Below are 24,392 nucleotides of genomic sequence, written 5' to 3'. Positions count from 1 at the left end.
TGTGCAAGTAACAGAGCAACTCCTTTGACCAAAATTTTAAAAGGATTTGGCTAAGTTTCCTGAGACAGATCACATGTGACATCCTGCTATATACAGGCAAGCATTTACAGTTGAGGAATTGGAGCCAGAAGTGCACAAAATATTGCAAGATGTCATCAATTTAGTTAATTTTATTTTTTAAAAAACTTTAAAATATAGTCAATTTAATTGTTTAGAATAAATTGAGAGGGGAGTAACACTCAATTTATATTTACTTATGGAAGTATTTTCTATGGCACAGAGGTTTGCTTGTGGCAAAGTATTAAAAATTAGAACCAAAAACATATATTTACAAAATAGACAAGTGTTCTAAATATGCTAACTTGTCTGTGATGGCAAGGGGGCTATCCATAGCATGCATGCTATGCTACCTCTCAAACATTTTTTTAATATTAATAAACATGGTGGAGCAACTGGCTTGAGCGATTGGAAACAAGATGCAGGACCCCAACGCAGACGCTGAGTGGAATGACATCTTACCCAAAAAGGGTATGTTGCCCCCCAAGGAAAGTCTGAAACAATTGGAAAAGGAGGTGGAAGAGGAGCAGCGCATCCTCTAGCAGTCAGTGGTGACAACATATAAAGATAGGACTTTGAGAGAGCTGGAGGATCGTGAAGATGAGTTTAATGAGAAGGATGAACGTGCTATTGAAAGGTAAAGATGGCAGAGACTGGCTGAGTGGAAAGCATCTAAACTGAAGAATAAATTTGGAGAAGTTTTGGAAATCTCAGGGAAGGATTGTATTCAAGAACTTACCAAAGCTGGTGAGGGCTTGTGGGTCATTTTGTGCCTTTACAAACAAGGAATTCCCCTCAGTGCCCTGATAAACCAGCACCTCAATGGAGTTGCCAGGAAGTTTCCTGATGTCAAATTTATCAAAGCCATTTCAACAACCTGCATATCCAATTATCCTGATAGGAATCTGCCCACGGGATTTGTTTTCCTGGAAGGAGGTATCAAGGCTCGGTTTATAGGTCCTCTGGTGTCTGATGGCATGAACCTGATGAGAGATGAGTTGGACTGGAAACTGTCTAAATCTGGAGCAATGAAGCTGGACCTGGAGGAAAACCCTAAGAAGCCGATTGAAGACATGTTGCTGTCCTCAGTGCGGCGCTCTGTCCCCATGAGGAGGGACAGCGATTCTGAGGGTGACAGAGGCTGCAGCTGCTATCACATGCCGAACTTTCTTGTAACAAATTGTCTGGATTTTTTAAAAAAGGAAAAAGCAAGAATGACTCCTTCTGGTTTTTAGCTTTTTATACATTATGTTTCAAATCTTTACATTTTAGAAATAATCATTGCTGGAACTGTTACATTTTTTGGAACTCTTTTTTTAATTATAGTATTTCCTCTAAAAATTTAAAAACAGCTATTGGTATGGCAAAAAAAAAAAAAATACAAAAAAACCTATCCCTTCAAGGTGGAAGTTAATGTTTCAATAGTGAATTAGAAAGAATTGTTATGTGATTTGGATGCAAAAACAAGATAAGTGCAATCATCATCAATTTTTTTAAAATCTCCTATCAGTACACTCTAAAATTTTGGAAACAAGATTTTTAAACCAGTTTAAAATTATTTTAAACAAAAAAATTTAAATGGAATTTGAACCCATTTTGATAACAATAAAGCAACGATAATATTGCCTAATTGTCTGTGAGAACTACTGATTGACATCAAAGAAGATGGAAATCTACTAGCCAAATTTTAACATAAGCATTTTCAAAATTGGTGAATGGGAATTAGTTAAAACAGCCAGTAAGAAAATTCTTCCATTTGTATTTATATGTCTTTGTGAGACATGTTTTTTAGTTGTGAAAACCATTACAACAAAGTGCTGAAAAACTAAATTGAGAAACACATTTGAATGTATGACAAATTTTTTAACAAAAGTTTGTAAAATAGTGATGCATACTCAAATATAATTATAATTTTAGTGATAGCAAAAACTTTTGTACCATTAATAATTTAAATAAAAATAAAACAATGATTATCATTAGTGCAGCCTTTTTTTGTTTGTTTGTTTGTTTGTTTGTTTGTTTGTTTGTTTGTTTTTGAGAATGAGTGTCGTTCTGTCACCAGGCTGGAGTGCAGTGGCACAGTCTCGGCTCACTGCAATCTCTACCTCCCGGGTTCAAGCAATTCTCATGCCTCAGCCTCCCAAGTAGCTGGTACTACACCCAGCTAATTTTTGTGTTTTCAGGAGAGACGGGGTTTCACCATATTGGCCAGGATGGTCTCGAGCTCTTGACCTCATGATCCGCCCACCTCGGCCTCCCAAAGTGCTGGGATTACAGGCATGAGCCACCACGCCCTGCCAGTTCAGGCTTTAAGGTTGTAATTAGTATAGGCTTTATGGTATACATAATAGATATTGACATGGTAGTTTGTCTATAACTTACAAATGAGTAAAAATACATGTAGTGAAGATACACAGTCAAAATTCTTTCACTAATGGGACACGCAAACAAAAATTTTGGAAGCAGTGCTATTCGTGTTGTATTTTGTGAACCCAAAGCATCAGTGTAACATGTGACATTGCTGGAAATGCAAATTCTGAGGCTCCACCCTAGACCTACTGAATCAGAATCTCTGGGAAAGGGGGACAGGAATATGGGTTTTAACAAGATCTCAAAGTGATTATCTAAGGCATGATACAGATCTAATCAAGACACTCCTCTTTAAAAGCTGCCTGCTGCTTATGAAATTGAAGCAGGCTTCTCACCATATCATTTAAAGGCTCTCCAAATACGGCCAAGCCTCCCTTAATGGACTGTGTCCATGACTCCTCACCATGTTGGAAGCCTCAGGTATTCTTAGGTGCACGCTTCTCTTCTCTCCTCTTTTCTTCATCTGGAATTTCTCCCCAGTCCAGTTATGTCTGCTTAACCAAAACTTTACAATGTTCAATGCCTACCTCAAAAGTTACCTATTCTAAGAAAGCTTGCATAATCTTAGTGAAAAAAAAAAAGACCTACATGTTCTTTTCCCCCTATTTCTTTTATAATGCCCATGACATCTTGTTTGTTCATCTCCCCCGGACTGTATTGCATCATGCATTATAACCATTTGCGTACTTATCTAATTCCTTCTAAGGATTGCAGGCTCCTAGAGAGAGACTTGCTTAATCTTTCTTTACACCTTAGCTTAGCACGGACCTGGAAGGCGCTAATTGCTGGATATAGAATTGAAATAAAATTCCACAACTGAGCTCAGCCCACAATGTCTTCTTCCTTTATTACTCTATTGGGGACACTACCTCATCATGAAGAACCTGAATTTCTCAAGAACTTTCCATATACTTGGGTCACTCACTGGCTATCTCTTCCCCTCAGATTGCATTTCTGAGTTGCACAATCTCTCTTGATCACTTAGTAATGATTGCAATTTAAACACCAGAAAGCAAATGATGATTAAAAAAAAAAGTTTGCCATGTTTGAAGTCTTACCAGTGCCAGATACTGTACAAAGTGCTTTAGATGGTTGTCTCATTCAGTCCTGACAAAACCTCTATTTGACGGACATATTACCACTCCCATTTTGCCAGATGAGGAAACTGAGGTGCAGAAAGGGCTACTACAGTAGTAAGGCCAGGATTGGAATCCAGGCTGGCTGACTACAGAACCTGCAAAATCAACCTCTCCATTACCCTGCTGAGAATAGAAGATGCTACTCCACAGCCATCCTTATATTAAATCCAATCCCTAGCCCTCTTAACCACATGAAAAAGCACATGCATTAGAGTCAATCTTGATGACAATATAAAAACTATGATTTTACTATGTAAATTCAATTTAAATCTAGATCAAAGAAATCTAAATTACTCTTCATTTGGGCTATAATCTTATATTCCAAAGCTTAAATGCTTATAAGAAAGCTTTATCTAATTTAAGATTACTAGCTCAAATATAAGTACAGACTTAATACTACTTTTCCTCTAAAGTAATCAGTACAAAGAGTTCTATTCTTCCCATAGTAAAATATGTCATAGAACTTGAACTACTAGGCAATCACTATCTTTTCTTTATAAGGAAAAAAAGCTTTTGAAATATGTACCATAACCTCTGAAAAATACAATTATCCTCCCAAAGAAATTAGGCATTTTTTTCTGACAAAAACTATGGGCAATTGATCTATAGTTCTTTTCTTCCTCAAAAAATTATTGTATATTGTGTAATGATCATTATAATTAAAAATTAAGATGGCTTGCAATAATTCCACCATTATTTGATTCAAAATCTTTATAAAATATTGGCATTTTCCAACATTTATTTTTCCTGTCTATGTTCCATTTAAGGCCAAATTTTCAAACCCAGCTGCCAAATTACACATATAATTACTGCATTTGCGCACAAAAATGTGATAATTGCTTACACAATTTCAGAGGCCAGCTTGAGGCTCCTTTCCAAATTTGTTTTACATGTACAGTGCGGTGTATGTAGTTTTATATGAAAATTGGAAAAGTAAAATTCATGGTTTGTCTGGGTGATGTGTGAAAATGGATACAAAATAAAGCCTTTCTATAAATGCCTGGGCCTGTCTTCATATTTTCTCCCAATAGACCTTTATAAAAGTCTTATAGAGAAGCTCAAACTTCAGCTAGTGTTGGAGCAATGGCAATGAAAGGGGATGATGCCTGTTATAATGCCTTAAATAGTTCAGATGCCTATTTTGTTGGTCGACATATTGTCATGAGGCATTCTTCTGTCTATAAACTGCTCCCATCAACCTGGGCAAGAAAGATAAAGGTGATATAAGGCCTGCAATCATACAGTCAGCCAAGATGACACCAGCCTCAATAGGGCAGAGTAGTTGAGCACCAGTAGCTGGGGATTTACCCTTCCAACTTTGCCTGACAGTTGATTTTACAGCTTGGCAAGCATGCACTATGGATAAAGCTCATAATGGATATTCCTAGTGGAAGCTTTGGTTCAAGAAAAGGCGAAGAAACAAGACCTAGCTAGTCATACAATTAGTGAGATGATCTAAGGTATTTTTGTTTCAAAACAAAAGTGGGTGGAAAATTATGGCCAGTTGCACATGAACCACTACCTATCCTCAAAAGATCTACTTTCCAAACTCAAGGATTATGAATCTGATCTCTGACTATTACCAAATATCTGACTACAAAACTGACCAGAAGCAATTAGGTCAGAAGCCTACTAAATACTGAAGTTCTATTTGAGAAATCTCCAGCTATTTTCCATAGAGGTTATACTAATCTACATTCCCACCAAGAGTGTAGAAGTATTCCCTTTTCTCAAGTAACTAAAAACAGAACTACCATTTGACTCAACAACCCCCCTACTGGGCATCTACCCAAAGGAAGAGAAATTGTTGTATCAAAAAAACACCTTCACTCTTATGTTTATTGTAGTACTATTCACAATAGCAAAGTCATGGAATCAACCTGTGTATCCATCAACAGATGATTGGAATTTAAAAAAAAAAAAAAAAAAGGTGGTATAGAGCGCACGCAGTGTGCAGGCACCGGGCTCTCTCCTTGTCAGTCGGCAACGCCTGCGAGGTGGTGGCTCTGTGACAGCAGCAGTGGCTGGACTCCGGCAGTAAGCGGTCTCAGCACCGAGGTGCACACCGTGCCCTTCTCCCTGGAGTACCGAGTCTTCCTCAAAAATGAGAAAGGACAATATGTATCTCCATTTCATGATATTCCAATTTATGCAGATAAGGATGTGTTCCACATGGTAGTTGGAAGTACCACGCTGGTCTAATGCAAAAATGGAGATTGCTACAAAGCACCCTTTAAACACCATTAAACAAGATGTGAAAAAAGAAAAACTTCGTTATGTTGTGAATCTGTTCCCATATAAAGGATATATCTGGAACTATGGTGCCATCCTCAGACGTGGGAAGACCCAGGACACAATGATAAACATACTGGCTGTTGTGGTGACAATGACCCAACTGATGTGTGTGAAATTGGAAGCAAAGTATGTGCAAGAGGTGAAATAATTGGCACAAAAGCCCTAGGCATATTGGCTATGATTGACAAAAGGGAAACCAACTGGAAATGCCATTAATGTGGATGATCGTTGTGCAGCCAATTATAGTGATATCAATGATGTCAAATGGCTGAAACCTGGCTACTTAGAAGCTACCTTGGACTGGGTTAGAAGGTATAAGGTTCCTGATGGAAAACCAGAAATGAGTTTGCTTTTAAGGCAGAATTTAAAGATAAGGACTTTACAATTGATATTATTAAAAGTACTCATGACCATTGGAAAGCATTAGTGACTAAGAAAATTAATGGAAAAGGAATCAGTTGCATGAATACAACTGTGTCCGAGAGCCCCTTCAAGTGTGATCCTGATGCTGCCAGAGCCATTGTGGATGCTTTACCACCATCCTGTGAATCTGCCTGCACAGTACCAACAGATGTGGATAAGTGGTTCCATTACGAGAAAAACTAATGAGATTTCTCTGTAATACAAGCTGATATTGCTGCATTGTATTCATCTGGATGGGAAAAGCAGTAGCTTTTCAAAGCTTTAAATTGGTAGAACTCATCTAACTAAAGTAAATTCTGCTGTGACCAATCCAATATACTCAGAATGTTATCCGTGTAAAGCATTTTTCAAATCTCAACTAAGATAACTTTTAGCACATGCTTAAATATCAAAGCAGTTGTCATTTGGAAGCCATTTGTGAATAGATGTGCAAGGTGAGCACATATGGGATGTATATTTTACCATATGTTAGGAAATAAAATTTTTTGCTGGAATAAAGTGGTATATGTACATCATGGAATATTATGCATACATAAAAAAGAACAAAATAATGTCTTTTGCAGTAACGTGGATGGAGCTGGAGACCATTATCCTAAGTGAAATAACTCAGAAACAGAAAATCAAGTACCACACGTTCTCACTTATAAGTGGAAGGTAAACAAACGGTACACATGGACACAAAAATGGAAATCATAGGCACTGGTGAATCCAAAAGAGGGGAGACTGGGAGGAGGGTGGCGGTAGAAAAATTACCTATTTGGTATAATGTTCACTATTCAGGCAATGGCAACACTAGGAGCCCAAACCCTACCATATGCAATACGTCCATCTAACAAACATGCACGTGTACCCCCTGAATCTCTAAAAACAAAAAATAATTGAAGGACGTTCTCCTGCCAAAGGCACCCTGAAAGTATCATATTATCCTCCTCAATGGCTAGTTGAAATAATCATAACTAACATTTCCTGAGGACTCAATATACATTAAATAATGTTCTAAGAATTTTGCATGCATTCATTTCCTCTTTGCATGCTTACTAATTTTAAGAGGTAAGTACTATTATTGTCTTCATTTTGCATCTGAGGCGATTGAAGCACAAAGAGTTTAAGAAACTTGTTGAATGTCATACAATTAAAAAGTCACAAAATCCAGTATTAGAACCCAGACATACAATTAAAAAGTAGCAAATCCAGTATTAGAAACCAAGTATACAATTAAAAAGTAGCAAATCCAGCAGGGCACAGTGGCTCACGCCTGTAATCCCAGCACTTTGGGACGCCAAGGCAGGTGGATCATTTGAGGTCAGGAGTTTGAGACCAGCCTGGCCAATATGGTGAAATCCCGTCTCTACTAAAAATACAAAAATGAGCCAGACATCACTATGTGCCTGTAATCCCAGCTGCTCCAGAGGCTGAGGCAACGGAATCGCAGGAACCTGGGAGGCAGAGGCTACAGTGAACCGAGACTGTGCCAGTGTACTCCAGCCTGGGTGACAGAGTGAGACTCTGTCTCAAAAAAAAAAAGCAACAAATCCATCATTAGAACCCAGGCATTCTGACTCCAAAGCCTTTACTCTTAGCCCTAATAACATACTGCCTCACAGACAGAGCCAAGGAAAAGAGTGGACAAAGAATAGCCTCCTAAATAGAAGACCTTGAGCAGCCAGCATGACCATCCAAAGAATTCACTACTGGAATGTAGTCCCCATCCCTTCTGTCCAGCAGGAATTATACTGTCATAGACTAATGGCCACTGTGGGTTGTTTCCCACTCTTCTCTTTTCCAAATGGGATTTTTTTTAATTGAAGTTATCCTGTTCTTTCTTCATCAGTTTATATGAATTGTGTTATAGATGGATAACGTATTATTAACAAAAATCCCTAGACTATGAGAAGTTTCAGCCAGACATGATGAAGAGGATCCCACATCACACAGAGAATCAAAACTTGGAGCTAACACACTAAATCTTGAGTTGTCTCTAGTAGAAAAACATCGATGTTTCTGAGAGTATGGATGGGAAGAAGGATTTGTGTGGGTACTGGACAGCCAGTACCCAATGGTGAATTGGTAACTTATCCAGCAACCTATTCCCCCTTTCTAAAAATATCTACCTCTTTCTCAGATGGTTCATTGACTTTGGGCAACTGAACCTCAAGGCCGGTCCAATAAATGAATGAGTCCTGATTAGTATGTGAATCAGAATAATCTTACCTTATCCTCACATCGACCTTGACATGACAACTGGCTTAAGAATGGTCAGTAGAGGGCACGCCCAAGATGGTCAAATAGGAAAAGCTCCAGCCTCCAGCTCCCAGCATGAGCTACATAGAAGACGGGTGATTTCTGCATTTTCAACTGAGGTACTGGGTTCATCTTACTGGGGCGTGTCATGTCAAACAGTTGGCGCTGGTCCCCAGGTGCGGCCCGACCAGCGAGAGTTGAAGCAGGGGGAGGCATCGCCTCACCTGGGAAGCACAAGGGGGAAGGGAATTCCTTTTCCTAGCCAAAGCAAATTGAGACACACAACACCTGCAAAATCGGTAACTCCCACCCTAATACTGCACTTTACCAAGGGTCTTGGCGAATGACACACCAGGAGATTATATCCCACACCTGGCCCAGAGGGTCCCACGCCCCTGGAGCCTCCATCATTGCTAGCAACTCAGTCTGAGATCTAACTGCAAGGTGGCAGCAAGGCTGGGTGACAGGCGCCCGCCATTGCTGAGGCTTAAGTAGGTAAACAAAGCACCCAGGGAAGCTCGAATTGGGTGGAGCCCACCGCAGGTCAAGGAGGCCGGCCTGCCTCTGTAGACTCCTCCTCTGGGGACAGGGCATAGCTAAACAGAAAGCAGCAGAAACATTAGCAGAGGTAAATGCACCTGTCTGACAGCTTTGAAGAGAGCAGTGGATCTCCCAGCACAGAGGTTGAGATCTGAGAAGGGACAGACTGCCTGCTCAAGTGGGTCCCTGACCCCTTAGTAGCCTAACTGGGAGACATCCCCCACTGGGTGCAGACCAACACTTTACACCTCACACGGCTGGGTACACTAGTGAACAAAATAACCAGCTAATATCATAAGGACAGGATCAAGTTCACACATAACAATATTAACCTTAAATGTAAATGGACTAAATGGTCCAATTAAAAGACACAGACTGGCAAATTGGATAGAGTCAAGACCCATCTCACATGCAGAGACACACATAGGCTCAAAATAAAGGGATGGAGGAAGATTTACCAAGCAAATGGAAAACAAAAAAAAAAAGCAGGGGTTGCAATCCTAGTCTGATAAAACAGACTTTAAACCATCAAAGATCAAAAGAGACAAAGAAGGCCATTACATAATGGTAAAGGGATCAATTCATCAGGAAGAGCTAACTAGCCTACATACATATGCACCCAATACAGGAGCACCCAGATTCATAAAGCAAGTCCTTATAGACTTACAAAGAGACTTAGACTCCCACACAATAATAATGAGAGACTTTAACACCCCACTGTCAACATTAGACAGATCAACGAGACAGAAAGTTAACAAGGATATCCAGGAATCAAACTCAACTCTGCACCAAGTGGACCTAATAGACATCTACAGAACTCTCCACCCCAAATCAACAAACTATACATTCTTCTCAGCACCACATTGCACTTATTCCAAAATTGACCACATAGTTGGAAGTAAAGCACTCCTCAGCAAATGTTAAAGAACAGAAATTATAACAAACTGTCTCTCAGACCACAGTGCAATCAAACTAGAACTTAGGACTAAGAAATTCAATCAAAACCGCTCAACTACATGGAAACCAAACAACCTGCTCCTGAGTGACTACTGGGTACACAATAAAATGACGGCAGAAATAAAGATGTTCTCTGAAACCAATGAGAACAAAGACACAACATACCAGAATCCCTGGGACACATTTAAAGCAGTGTGTAGAGGGAAATTTATAGCACTAAATGCCCACAAGAGAAAGCAGGAAAGATCTAAAATTGACACCCTAACATCACAATTAAAAAAACTAGAGAAGCAAGAGCAAACACATTCAAAAGCTAGCAGAAGGCAAGAAATAACTAAGATCAGAGCAGAAGAGAAGGAGATAGAGACACAAAAAACCCTCCAAAAAATCAATGAATCCAGGAGTTGGTTTTTTGAAAAGATCAACAAAATTGATAGCGCTAGCAAGACTAATAAAGAAGAAAAGAGAGAAGAATCAAATAGACGCAATAAAAAATGATAAAGGAGATATCACCACCATCCCCACAGAAATACAAACTACCACCAGAGAATACTATAAACACCTCTACACAAATAAACTAGAAAACCTAAAAGAAATGGACAATTTCCTGGACACTTACACCCTCCCAAGACTAAACCAGGAAGAAGTTGAATCCCTGAATACACCAATGGCAGGCTCTGAAATTGAGGCAATAATGAATAGCCTACCAACCACAAAAAGTCCAGGACTAGACGGATTCACAGTCAAATTCTACCAGGGGTACAAGGAGGAGTTGGTACCATTCCTTCTGAAATTATTCCAATCAATAGAAAAAGAGGGAATTCTCCCTAACACATTTTACGAGGCCAACATAATCCTGATACCAAAGCCCGGCAGAGATACAACAAAAAAAGAGAATTTTAGACCAATATCCCTGATGAACATCTATGCAAAAATCCTCAATAAAATAATGGCAAACCGAATGCAGCAGCACATCGAAAAACTTATCCACCATGTTCAAGTGGGCTTCATCCCTGGAATACAAGGCTGGTTCAACATATGCAAATCAATAAACATAATCCAGCATATAAACAGAACCAAAGACAAAAACCACATGATTATCTCAATGGATGCAGAAAAGGCGTTTGACAAATTTCAACAGCCCTTCATGCTAAAAACTCTCAATAAATTCGGTATTGATGGAACGTATCTCAAAATAATAAGAGCTATTTATGACAAACCCACAGCCAATATCATACTGAATGGGCAAAAACTGGAAGCATTCCCTTTGGAAACTGGCAGAAGACAGGGATGCCCCCTCTCATCACTCCTATTCAACATAGTGTTGGAAGTTCTGGCTAGGGCAATCAGGCAAGAGAAAGAAATAAAGGGGATTCTATTAGGAAGAGAGGAAGTCAAATTATCCCTGTTTGCAGATGACATGATTGTATATTTAGAAAACCCCATTGTCTCAGCCCAAAATCTCCTTAAGCTGATAAGCAACTTCAGCAAAGTCTCAAGATACAAAATCAATGTGCAAAAATCACAAGCATTCTTATACACCAGTAACAGACAAACAGAGAGCCAAATCATGAATGAACTTCCATTCACAATAGCTTCGAAGAGAATAAAATACCTAGGAATCCAACTTACAAGGGATGTAAAGGACCTCTTCAAGGAGAACTACAAACCACTGCTCAGTGAAATCAAACAGGACACAAACAAATGGAAGAACATACCATGCTCACGGATAGGAAGAATCAATATTGTGAAAATGGCCATACTGCCCAAGGTAATTTATAGATTCAGTGCCATCCCCATTAAGCTACCAGTGACTTCCTTCACAGAATTGGAAAAAACTGCTTTAAAGTTCATATGGAATGAAAAAAGACCTCCCATTGCCAAGACAATCCTAAGCCAAAAGAACAAAGCTGGAGGCATCATGCTACCTGACTTCAAACCATACTACAAGGCTACAGTAACCAAAACAGCATGGTACTGGTACCAAAACAGAGATATAGACCAATGGAACAGAACAAGAGCCCTCAGAAATAATGCCACACATCTACAGCCATCTGATCTTTGACAAACCTGACAACAACAAGAAATGGGGAAAGGATTCCCTATTTAATAAATGGTGCTGGGAAAATTGGCTAGCCATAAGTAGAAAGCTGAAACTGGATCCTTTCCTTACTCCTTATACAAAAATTAATTCAAGATGGATTAGAGACTTAAATGTTAGACCTAATACCATAAAAACCCTAGGAGAAAACCTAGGCAATACCATTCAGGACATAGGCATGGGCAAAGACTTCATGTCTAAAACACCAAAAGCAATGGCAACAAAAGCCAAAATTGACAAATGGGATCTAATTAAACTAAAGAGCTTCTGCACAGCAAAAGACACTACCATCAGAGTGAACAGGCAACCTACAGAATGGAAGAAAATTTTTGCAATCTACTCATCTGACAAAGGGCTAATATCCAGAACCTATAAAGAACTCAATCAAATTTACAAGGAAAAAACAAACAACCCCATCAAAAAGTGGGCAAAGAATATGAACAGACACTTCTCAAAAGAAGACATTCATACAGCCAACAGACACATGAAAAAAATACTCATCGTCACCTGCCATCAGAGAAATGCAAATCAAAACCACAATGAGATACCATCTCACACCAGTTAGAATAGCAATCATTAAAAAATCAGGAAACAAGGTGCTGGAGAGGATGTGGAGAAATAGAAACACGTTTACACTGTTGGTGGGACTGTAAACTAGTTCAACCATTGTGGAAGACAGTGTGGCGATCCCTCAAGGATCTAGAACTAGAAATACCATTTGACCCAGCCATCCCATTACTGGGGATATACCCAAAGGATTATAAGTCATGCTGCTATAAAGACACATGCACACGTATGTTTATTGTGGCACTCTTCACAATAGCAAAGACTTGGAATCAACCCAAATGTCCATCAGTAACAGACTGGATTAAGAAAATATGGCACATATACACCATGGAATACTATGCAGCCTTAAAAAATGGATGAGTTCGTGTCCTTTGTAGGGACATGGGTGCAGCTGGAAACCATCATTCTCAGCAAACTATCGCAAGAACAGAAAACCAAATACCACATGTTCTCACTCATAGGTGGGAATTGAACAATGAGAACACCAGGACACAGGAAGGGGAACATCACACACCGGGTCCTATTGTGGGAAGGGGGTAGGGGGAGGGATAGCATTAGGAAATATACCTAATGTAAATTACGAGTTGATGGGTGCAGCACACCAACATGGCACATGTATACATATGTAACAAACCTGCATGTTGTGCACATGTACCCTAGAACTTAAAGTATAATAAATAAATAAATAAATAAATAAATAAATAAATGGTCAGTAATCCAATCCTACACCAATCAGTACATAGCACTATTCACCATGATTGGTTCAGTTTAGTCCAAACAATGCAAAGAACAAGGATTTTGTTCACTGGTCAGTGGAAAAGGTACCACAAAATCATTCATGGAATGAAGCTGGACCTGGGTAGTAGAGTGAAAGAGAGAAGAAAAAAATACTAAAACTCGGTCCTTGGTGATATCACTGAACTAGATAAACCAATAATGAAACTCATCCAACTCCTGCACTTCTGACTATACGAGCCAGTAAGTCTCCTTTTCTACTTAAGCCCATCTGAGTTTTGCTTTCTGTTAATTAATGTGTCCCTGAGTTCAGCAGAGGGTCTCAGGGGCTGAAACTAGACTTCTGAGGGAGCTCCAGCCTCCTCCTAGAGGTGAGTGTCTCTGGAGATGGAGCAATGGAGCACTTCTACAAGTGCTAGAGTAACTATAAACTAAATTTGGTTGCTGCTATAGAAAGGAAATTCTCGTGCCGAGATGAAGTAACATCATTGGAGTGACATTCAAAGGAACAGGCAGCAAAGCTAGAACAGTAAGAAACAAATCCCTTTTTCCTCCTCCAACCTTGGAGTCACCCCGTAGTGCCTCCTATTAGCAAAGCTTAACTGGGGTCAGCTTGCAAAGCAGAAATGTGGCATGTAGAGTCCCAATTCTACCATCATAAAGCCGGGGGCAGATTTGGAGCTTAGAGATAATAACTTCAATACTAGCACAGAGCAGTTCATTTTTACTGTGTGGAGGAGGAATGCATAGTCTGACTGTCAGAGAAGATAAAAATAAAAATAATCCAGTTCCTACAAGACATCTCCCATGCTTCTTACACCACCACCTATAAAAGTTTTTGGAACACTGTGAAGTATCATTTAAGGAAAGGTGCTATGGTTATTATTTCTTCTGGAAGACAGATTTGAATAGGTTTTCCCTAACAGCTTGGGTATGAAGAGCTGACCTGCTGACATCTCAGGAACCATATTTGTATATGAACTCTTACTTGGCAGAAACATCATAGTATTTCTGTTCCGACAGAAATGTGAGAATGCTTTTTCATCAAGAAGCGTCCTAGGCATTGTGATTTTTCCCCACAGATATTTATGGAGACATCATTTGAATATCTCTATTTTCTCAGGGTGCTGAAGGAGAAAATGTTGATTATAGAATATTCTGAAAATCACTCAGGGTGTATAAAGCTGATAAAAAGACATATTGTGGTCATGGTAGGAGTTTCAAAGAGGTAATAATTGTGGCTTCACTGTGCCTGTATGTTTGGCAGTCTTTCTTTTGTATAAAACGTCTGTTCATTCCATTGTGCACATCTTTGTTGGCTGAGTTAGGACAGATTTAATAAGAAAATGTATATTCTTATACCAATTTTTGGCAGCTCTAATGGCATAAAAGTCTTTCTGGTGTTTTTCCTAGGGCAGTCAAAAGCAGTGGTCAACTGCAAACAGCGTTCAGAAACTTCCTTTAACTGGCAGATTGGAAGATCAGCCTTAGACCAGTGCTTTAAACTCCAGTATTTCTAAAGGATAGGTATATCCTTTAGGATATAACTTGATGGTTTATTCTGGAAAACTTCTTCAGGATAATTGGAGATGTGTAAATCAGAGAAGAAAAGTGACAATCATCTTAGCCTCCCACAGGCCTAGAAGTGACATAAAAGGCAAAAAGAAAAAGAAAGAGGCAAACCTATTTCTAGGTCTAAGGGTTAACCTAAACCTCTTCCCAAAAAGGAGGGATAATTTAAAGTGGTAAATGCAACTCAGTCACTAAGCAAAGTCATATCACATCCATTCCGTGTCCTATATGCGTATAGTTCACAGAATGGAAACATATAATAAACGCCCAAGAATTTAAAATGCTTACATCACAACTATTGCCCAAGTGGCCCATATTTGGTTGAGAGGTCATTAAACAGCGAGTAATAATTAAAAGTATGGGATTGGGTAAATTACTCAACTGTTTATGCCTCAGTTTCTAATTTGTAAAATGGGAGTATAATATGCTTACCTCAAATTAATTGGGGAAAACAGAATGCCACAAAAACACAGTGGCTTAAAGATGATACAAGTTTCTTTCTCATGTAGCAGCCCCCAGTGGATCCAGGAGTGGAGAGGTTCTGCTCTACCCATCCATTCACAAACCCAGGTGCCCTCCACCTTGTTACTCTACCTTCCCCTAGGTCATTGTCCTCATCTTCTTTGTGGAGGTTGGGTCATAGAATTCCAGCTCAAAGGAATGGAAATGGAACACTGGCCCAGGACAAAGGGATTTTCTTTTAAGGAGGTGACATATAGTTGCACTCACCATTTACACTCACATATTGGCCCTAACATATTCGCGTGCTTCAAAGGAAGCTGGGAAATATAGTGGCTACTTGGAAGGCCATGTGTCCAGCTCTATTATTTTGGGAAAAGGGAGAAATGGATTTTAATGGGCAAGGAGAGTCTGTCATCCTACCTCATAAGTTTACTGTGGAGTAAATGAGATAATACACTTAGAAGAGCTTAGACATTTAGTGAGTGTTCTATAATAGCTAAATATTGGTATTGCCAGGTTAACAAGCTGCTCTTTCTACTTGTTTCAGGCACAATTCCCTTTTTACTGTTAGCCATTTGACTTTCTTTGGCCAATGAAATGTGCATGGCAGTGACGAGTATCGTTTCTGGACAGAAGGATTAAGAGTCAGTATGCCATTAAAAACTCTGTTTTTGTTTTGTTTTGTTTTCCCCTGCCATGGTAATCATGGAAGCACTTGTCAGCCTGGATCCCTGAGTAAATATGATGAGCGGGGCCACCTGAAAACTCACAGATATGTAACATGAACAAGAAGTCACTGAGATTCTAGGATTGTTTGTTGCTGCAGTATAACCTAGCTCATCTTGACTAATACGTGAAGACCCTGGGACGTTTGTCAGAGAAAGAATTTTAGAAGACTCCTTCACCTTAGAGTTTGCAATGTCAATTAATATCATTAAAAGTAAACATGAAAACTGGCGGATAACCTTATGCCTCCCTTAGCTACTGTGAAATCATAGTTGATTAAACTGAGGTACCAATAGGTGTTAATGACTATGTATGCAAGACAAACCAGTCTACGTGGGCTTGATATTATACTACAGAAGCATGTTCATTGATTGCAAAAGTCTTCCTTCCAAGACTGCATCTGAAAGCAAACTGACATTTAGAATCTTCTGATTCACCTCCCCTGAAATAGAGAAGATTGCCATCTGGCCACAGCTGTGAAAATGCCAACATCAAGGGATAGGTCCTGAATGGAAATTCAGGCCCTGTGAAATTTTTTCTTTTCCTTAAATTTGGATTTTAGTATTTCTTCCAGATGAATCCAGTATTAGCAATTCAAAGAATGTCATGTAGCTGTTAAAGGTTGTATTCACCTGTAACGACCTAGAGAGCAGATAGTGTAAGTAGCTTGTTAGGATGATAGACATAAAACTGTTGCAGCTATTACTTATGTTCATTTACCACATTAATTAACAAGGTGTTAAGTGTTCTACCCACATAATCTCATTTAATCTTCACATTGGTCTTTTTAAGGCAGATACTACTAGTAGTTCCATTTTACAATTGAGAAAACATGAGCTTAGAAAAGTTACATAGACATTTATTTTCTTGCTCATGTTACATGCCCATGGGTTATGTAAAATGACTAAAGTCAGCAGTCCATGAAAGACGTAATTGGAATGTGAACTCAAGCATATGACTCCAATGCCCGTTTGTTGAGCCAATAAGCTGTACCTCCAAGTGAACATAACAAGTGTTAGAACTGAGATTCATACAAAGATCTGTGGGAGCAAAGAAACAGCAAAGTACATAGATTAATCAAGGAAGGATTCATTGAGAGTTAGATTCCTAGTTGATAGGAATTGGTCACATAGAAAAGGGGAGAGTACATTCTAGCAAAAGAAAAAGTTATACTTCTCCTAAATAGCTGATTTATTATTAGTATTATAGTCACTGTGACTCTTAAAACTAACCAAGTTTCCACCTTTACATTGGCTGCCAGGGAACTCACAGTCACACTTACAATACTTCTTCAGCAACTGTATGGAACCTAATGATATAAGCATTCGTATAGTGACCAAACCTTTATCAGAGTTCCCACACCCACTTTTTCTCTTTACCCAATTTTTTCCTTCTTATGTTTTATCCTATATTATTATAAATCCTTTACAGGTATCCTCAGATTCAGATTTTTTTTGGAAAAATAAGGCATATAGATAAATAAATTCATTAATAAGAAAAGTAAATATTTTTCTTTTTCTAACATCTTCCTCAGACTCATTTTGTAACAATAAAGCAAAAACATAAATAAATAAATAAACAAGTAAATACAGAGAGACAGACAGTGCTTTTCCCATAACAAGGCCAGGAATTCCTAAAATGTAGAGCATCCATGTATCAGGCTAGCAAAACTTCAAAATTTCATAACACCCTCTGTTGGTAAGGCTATGGGGAAATAGGCAATCTCATACAGTGCTGGTAAAAATGTAAGTTAATAAACTTATGGAAAGCAATTTGGTAATAGCTATCAAAATTAAAAATTCATAGGACCACTGATCTGGCATTTTCTTATCTAGATATTTATCCTGGAGATATACTGGTACCCATACAAAATGACTATGTACAAAGTTACTCTCTTCAGCCTCATTTCTAATAACAAGAGACTGGGAAGCAAAATTAATACCCAATAAAGGAATGGTTAAATAAGTTACTTTTTTCAGTTCTCAAACGTTTTTAGATCTTTGAAATGCTCATGCTATGTGGACACTGGCCTACAATGTATGATGATCAAATTGGCCCTAACGAAGCCAATAAGCTCAGTCTACATTCCAATTTACCACAGTGCCTTGTTATACTGCCAGGTCATTTTCTGCTGCATAGAAGGGTCATTGAAAGTAAATAAGTTGCCAGTAAATCAATATCTGCATTGTTTTCATTCGTTCAATGCATTCATTGATTACCTATCAACTACTTACAGCACCTACTCTGTGCCAAGTACTCTAGTAGGCATTTTTTAGGTCAGAGATCCAATATACATATATTTACAGACCACAGGGATTACTGACTGGTAAGAAATGAATCAGAAAATTCATGCTGAGGCAGAGCAAGATGGCCAAAAGAAGCCTCTACCGATAGTCTCCCCCGACCCCCGCCACAAGAACATCAAATTTAACAACTATTTACACATCATAAGATGTGTAGATGTGTAGCACCATCATAAGAATCAAAAACCAGCTGAACAATCACAGTACCTGGTTTGAACTTGGTATCACTGAAAGAGACACTGAAGATGGTAGGAAAAATAATCCTGTATTACTAACAACACCACTCCCCCATCTCCCAGCAGCAGCCACATGGCATAGAGAATCTCTGTACTTGTGGGAGGGAGAGCACAGTGACTGTGGGACTTTGCAATAGAACTCAGTTCTGCCCAGTCACAGCAGAAAGCAACACCAGGCAGAACTCTGCAGACACCTACAGAGGGAGCATTTAGGCTAGCCCTGGCCAGAGGAGAATTGTCCATCCCAGTGGTCAAAACTTAAGTTCTGGCAAGCCTCACCACGACAGGCTAAACTGTTCTGGCGTTCTAAATTGAGGTCTGGGCCACAGGGACTGCACCTCCTAGGGAAGTCCTAGTGCTGTGCTAGGGTTGGAGTCAGTGGACTTAGGGGGCACATCACCTAGTGAAACACAGGTGAGGCAGCCAAGAGGGTGCTTGTGCCACTTTTTCTCCAGCCTCAGATAGTGCAGCTTGCAGTTCCAAAAGACTTTTTCTTCTGCTCGAGGAAAGGAGAGGGAAGAGCAGAGAAGAATTTTGTCTTTCAACTTAGATATAAGCTCAGTCACAGGAGGATAGGGCATCAGGCAGAGTCCTGAGGCACCCATTCCAGGCCCTCGCTCCCAGATGACATTTCTAGACATACCCTAGGCAAGAAGAGAACCTGCTGCTTTGAAGAGAAGGACTAAGTCCTGGCGAGATCCATTACCTGCTGACTAAAGAGTCAGCAGTGGTAGCCAGGTGGTACTCACCATGGGCCTTGGATGAGACTCAGAGATGTGCTGGCTTCAGGTGTGACCCAGCACATGCCCGGTGTGGTGGCTGCAGAAAGAGACTCCTGCTAGAGAAAAGCAAAGAGAAGAGTAAAGGGGACCTTGTCTTGCAGCTTAGGTATCAGCTCAGCCACAGTGGGATAGAGTATCAAGTGGCTCTTGGGGTCCCTGATTCCATGCCTTGGCTCTTGGATGGTATTTCTAGACCTGCCTTGGGCCAGAGGAGAGCCCACTACCCTGAAGAGTGAGTCTCTTAGGCCTGAAAGCATTCACAACAAGCTGACCAAAGAGCCCTTGGGCCCTAAGTGAATATCAGTGGTAGGCCTGGCAATATTCCCCACAGACCTGTAGTGGTGGTGGTCACAGGGAAAAACTCCACTGCTAATGGAAAGCGGGGACAAGAGTGGGAAGGACTTCATCTTAGGACCTGAGTGCCAGCTCAGCTGCAGTAGAATAGAGCACCAGGTAGATTCTTAAGGTTTCCAACTCCAGGCCCAAGGTCCCAGACAGCATTTCTGGACCCACCTGGGGGGAGGGAAAAATTCCTACCCTGAAGGGAAGGACACAAGACTGATTGGCTTCACCACCTGCTGATTGTAGAGACCTAGGGCCTTGAGCAAACATAAGCAGTAGCTGTATAGTGGTTACAACAGGCCTTTAGTGAGATCCAGTGCTATGCTGGCTTCAGGTCTGACCTAGCAGAGTTGCAGTGGTGGTGGCCATAGGGGTGCTTTTTTCACCCTTCCCCCTAGCTCCAGGAAGCTCAGCACACAAAGAGAGAGACTCTGGTTATCTGAGAAAAACTTAGGAAAGAGAAAAAGAGTCTCTGCCTAGTAATCCAGAGAATTCTTCTGGATCTTATCCAAGATCACCAAGGTGGTACCTCTACAAGACTGAAAGAACCACAGCATTACTGGACTTGGGGAGTCCCCTAATGAAGATATGTCTGCAGTGACCAAAAAGATCACAACACCAAAGTCCCTTCAAATACCTGGAAAGCCTTCCCAAGAAGGATGGGTACAAACAAGCCCAAACTGTGAAGACTACAATAAATACCTAACTCTTCAATGCCCAGACACAGATGAACATCCACAAGCATCAAGATCATCTAGAAAAATATAACCTCACAAAACGAACTAAATAAGTCAACAGGGAACAATCTAGAGAGACAGAGATACATGATCTTTCAGATAATTCAAAATATATGTTTTGAGGAAACAATGAAATTCAAGATGACGTAGAGAAGGAATGCAGAATTCTATCAGATAAATTTAGCACAGAGATTGAAATAATTAAAAAGAATAAATCAGAAATTCTGGAGTTAAAAATGCTGTTGACATCATGAAGAATGCATCAGTGTCTCTTAATAGCAGAACTGATCAAGCAGAAAAAAAAATTAATGAGCTTGAATAGAAGCTATTTGAAAATATACAAAGGAGAGAAAAGAAAAAAATTAAAAACAATGAAGCATGCCTACAAACTCTAGAAAATAGCCTCAAAAGGGCAAATCTAAGAGTTACTGGCCTTAAAGAGGAGGGAGGGAGAGAGAGATAGGGGAAGAAGGCTTATCCAAAGGCATAAAACAAAGAATTATCCAAACCTAGAGAAAGATATCAATAACCAATACAAGAAAGTTAAAGAACACCAAACAGATTTAGCCCAAAGAAAACCACCCCAACATATTTAATGATCAACCTCCCAAAGGTCAAGGATAAAGAAAGGATCCTAAAAGCAGACAGAGAAAAAAAAAACACATAGCATACAATGGAGCTTTAATATGTCTGGAAGTAGACTTTTTAATAGAAACCATACAGGCCAGGAGAGAGTGGCATGACATATTTAAAGTGCTGAAGAAAAATAATTTTACCCTACAATAGTATATTGGGTGAAAATATCCTTCAAACATTAAAGGGAAATACAGACTTTCCCAGAAAAACAAAAACTGAGGAATTTCATCAACACCAAACCTGTCCTACAAGAAATACTAAAGAGAGTTCTTTAATCTGGGGGGAAAAAAAAAAAAAGGATTTTAATGAGCAATAAGAAATTATCTAAAGGTAGAAAACTCACTGGTAATAGTAAGTATACAGAAAAACACAGAATAGTATAACACTGTAATTGTGGTGTAAAAACTACATATAGATAGAATAGAAAGACTAAAAGATGAACTGATCAAAATTAAATAAATTAAAACATACAACCAGAGAAAATCACCTTCCCCAAAAGGAAGGCAGGAAGGAAAGAAGGAAGAGGAGACTACAAAACAACCAGAAAACAAATGACAAAAGGGCAAGAGTAAGTCCTTACTTACCAATAATAACGTTGAATATAAATGAACTAAACTCTCCAAAAGACATAGAGTACCTAAATGAATTTTAAAAATACTTAGTGATCTGTTGCTGACAAGAAATACATTTCACCTATAAAGACACACATAGGCTGAAAATAAAGGGATGGAACATAATATTTCATGCAAATGGAAACCAAAAATGAGCAGGAGTAGCTATACTTACATCAGACTAAATAGATTTCAAGACAAAAACTATAAAAACAGGCAAGAAGGTCATAATGATAAATCGGTCAATTCAGCAAGAAGATATAATGATTGTAAATATATATTCATCTAACACTGGAGCACCCAGATAGATAAAGCAAATATTATTAGAGTTAAAAGGAGAGATAGGCCCAAATACAGTAATAGCTGGAGATGTCAACACCCCACTTTCAGCATTGGACAGATATGCCAGACAGAAAATCAACAAAGAAACATCAATCTTAATCTGCACTATTGACCAAAGGGACCTAATAGATATTTACAGAACATTTCATCCAACTGCTGCAGAATACACATTCTTCTCCTCAGCACATGGATTGTTCTCAAGTATAGACCATATGTTAGGCCACAAATCAAGTCTTAAAACATTCAAAAATTTGAAATAATATCAAGTATCTTCTCTTACCACAATGGAATAAAAACAAAAATCAATAATAGGAGGAATTTTGAAAACTATACAAATACAAAGAAATTAAATAATATGCTCCTGAATGACAAGTGGGTCAATGAAGAAAATAAAAAGAAAATTGGAAAATTTCTTCAAATAAATAATAATGGAAATACAATATATCAAAACCTGTGGGATATAGCAAAAGGACTACTAAGAGGAGAGTTTATAACTATTAAGTGCCTACATCAAAAAAAGTAGTAAAACTTCAAATAAACAACCTAAAAATGTATCTTGAAGAATTAGAAAAGCAAGAGAAAAATCAAAAATCAGTAGAAGATAAATAACAAATATCAGAGCAGAAATAAATGAAACTGAAATGAAGAGAACACAAAAGATCAACGAAATGAAAAGTTGGTTATTTGAAAAGATAAATAAAATTGACAAAACTTTAGCCAGAATAACTAAGAAAAAAGAGAGAAGACCCAAATAAATAAAATTAGAAATGAAAAAGGAGACATTACAGTTGATATTGCAGGAATTCAAAAGACTGTTAGAGGCTACTATGAGCAATTATATGCCAATAAGAAAAACCTAAAAGAAATGGGTAAATTCCTAGACACATACAACTTACCAAGATTGGGCCATGAAGAAATCCAATATGTGAACAGACCAATAACAAGTAAGGAAATCAAAGCTGTAATAAACAAAAATCTCCCAGTAAAGAAAAGCCCAGGACCTGATAGCTTCATTGTTGAATTGTACCAAACATTTAATGAAGAACTAATATCGATCTTACTCAAACTATTCCAAAAAATACAGCAGGAGAGAATACTTCCAAACTCGTTCTATGAGGCAGTATTATGCTGATAGAAAAACTAGATAAAGACACATCGAAAAAAGAAAATGAAAGGCCAATATCCATGACAAATATTGATGCAAAAATCCTCAACAAAATACCAGCAAACTGAATTTAACAACATATTAAAATGATTATTCATTATAGCCAAGTGAGATTGATCCCAGGGATGCAAAGATGGTTCAACATATGCAAATCAATCAATGTGATACATCATATCAGCAGAATGAAGGACAAAAACCACCATATGCTCCCATTTGAATTGATGCTGAAAAAGCATTTGATAAAGTTCCACATCCCTTCATGGTAAAAACTGTCAAAAAACTGGATGTAAAAGGAACATATCTCAACATAATAAAGCCATATATGACAGACTCACAGCTAGTACCATGCTGAATGGGGAAAACTGAAAGCCTTTCCTGTAAGATCTGGAACCAACAAGGATACCTTTTTTCACTGCTGTGATTCAACATAGTACTAGAAGTCTTAGCTACAGCAATCAGACAAGAGAAAGAAATAAAAGCATCCAAATTGGAAAAGAAGAAGTCAAATTATCATTGTTTGCAGATGACATGAACTTACATTTGGAAAATCCTAAAGAATCTACAGGAAAACTATTAGAACTAATAAACAAATTCAGTAAAGTTGCAGGATACAGAATCAACAGGCAAAAACCAATGGCATGTCTATATGCCAATGGGAAACAATCTGAAAAAGCAATCAAGAAAGTAATACCATGTAAAATAGCTCCAAATAAAATTAAGTACCTAGGAATTAATTTAACGAAAGAAGTGAAAGATCCCTACAATGAAAACTACAAAGCATTGATGAAAGAAATTGAAGAGAACCCCCCAAAAATGAAAAGATATTCTATATTCATAGATTGGAAGAAACAATATTGCTAAAATGTCCATATTACCAAAAAAAATCGACAGGTTCAATCCAATCCCTATTTTAAAAAAGACATTCTTCACAGGAAAAAACAATCCTAAAATGTATGTGAAGCCACAGAAGACCCAGAATAGCCAAAGCTAGCCTATGCAAAAAGAACAAAACTGGAGAAATCATATTACCTGACTTTATGCCACATAGCTATA

General features: G+C 38.6%; 2 pseudogenes; both read left to right on the top strand.

Annotated features, from left to right (window-relative positions):
* The first annotated feature begins 476 nt into the window (after nucleotides 1-476).
* On the top strand, nucleotides 477-1,292 carry LOC103241734 (phosducin-like protein 3 pseudogene; annotated as a pseudogene).
* A 3,357-nt stretch (nucleotides 1,293-4,649) lies between these two features.
* LOC103241733 (inorganic pyrophosphatase-like) lies at nucleotides 4,650-6,467 on the top strand (annotated as a pseudogene).
* Nucleotides 6,468-24,392: the final 17,925 nt, after the last annotated feature.

The sequence above is a fragment of the Chlorocebus sabaeus genome, chromosome 15 (genome assembly GCF_047675955.1).
Source record: "Chlorocebus sabaeus isolate Y175 chromosome 15, mChlSab1.0.hap1, whole genome shotgun sequence".
Lineage (NCBI taxonomy): Eukaryota > Metazoa > Chordata > Mammalia > Primates > Cercopithecidae > Chlorocebus > Chlorocebus sabaeus.
Note: the sequence above shows the minus strand (reverse complement) of the source record. Positions and strands in the feature narration are given on the sequence as shown.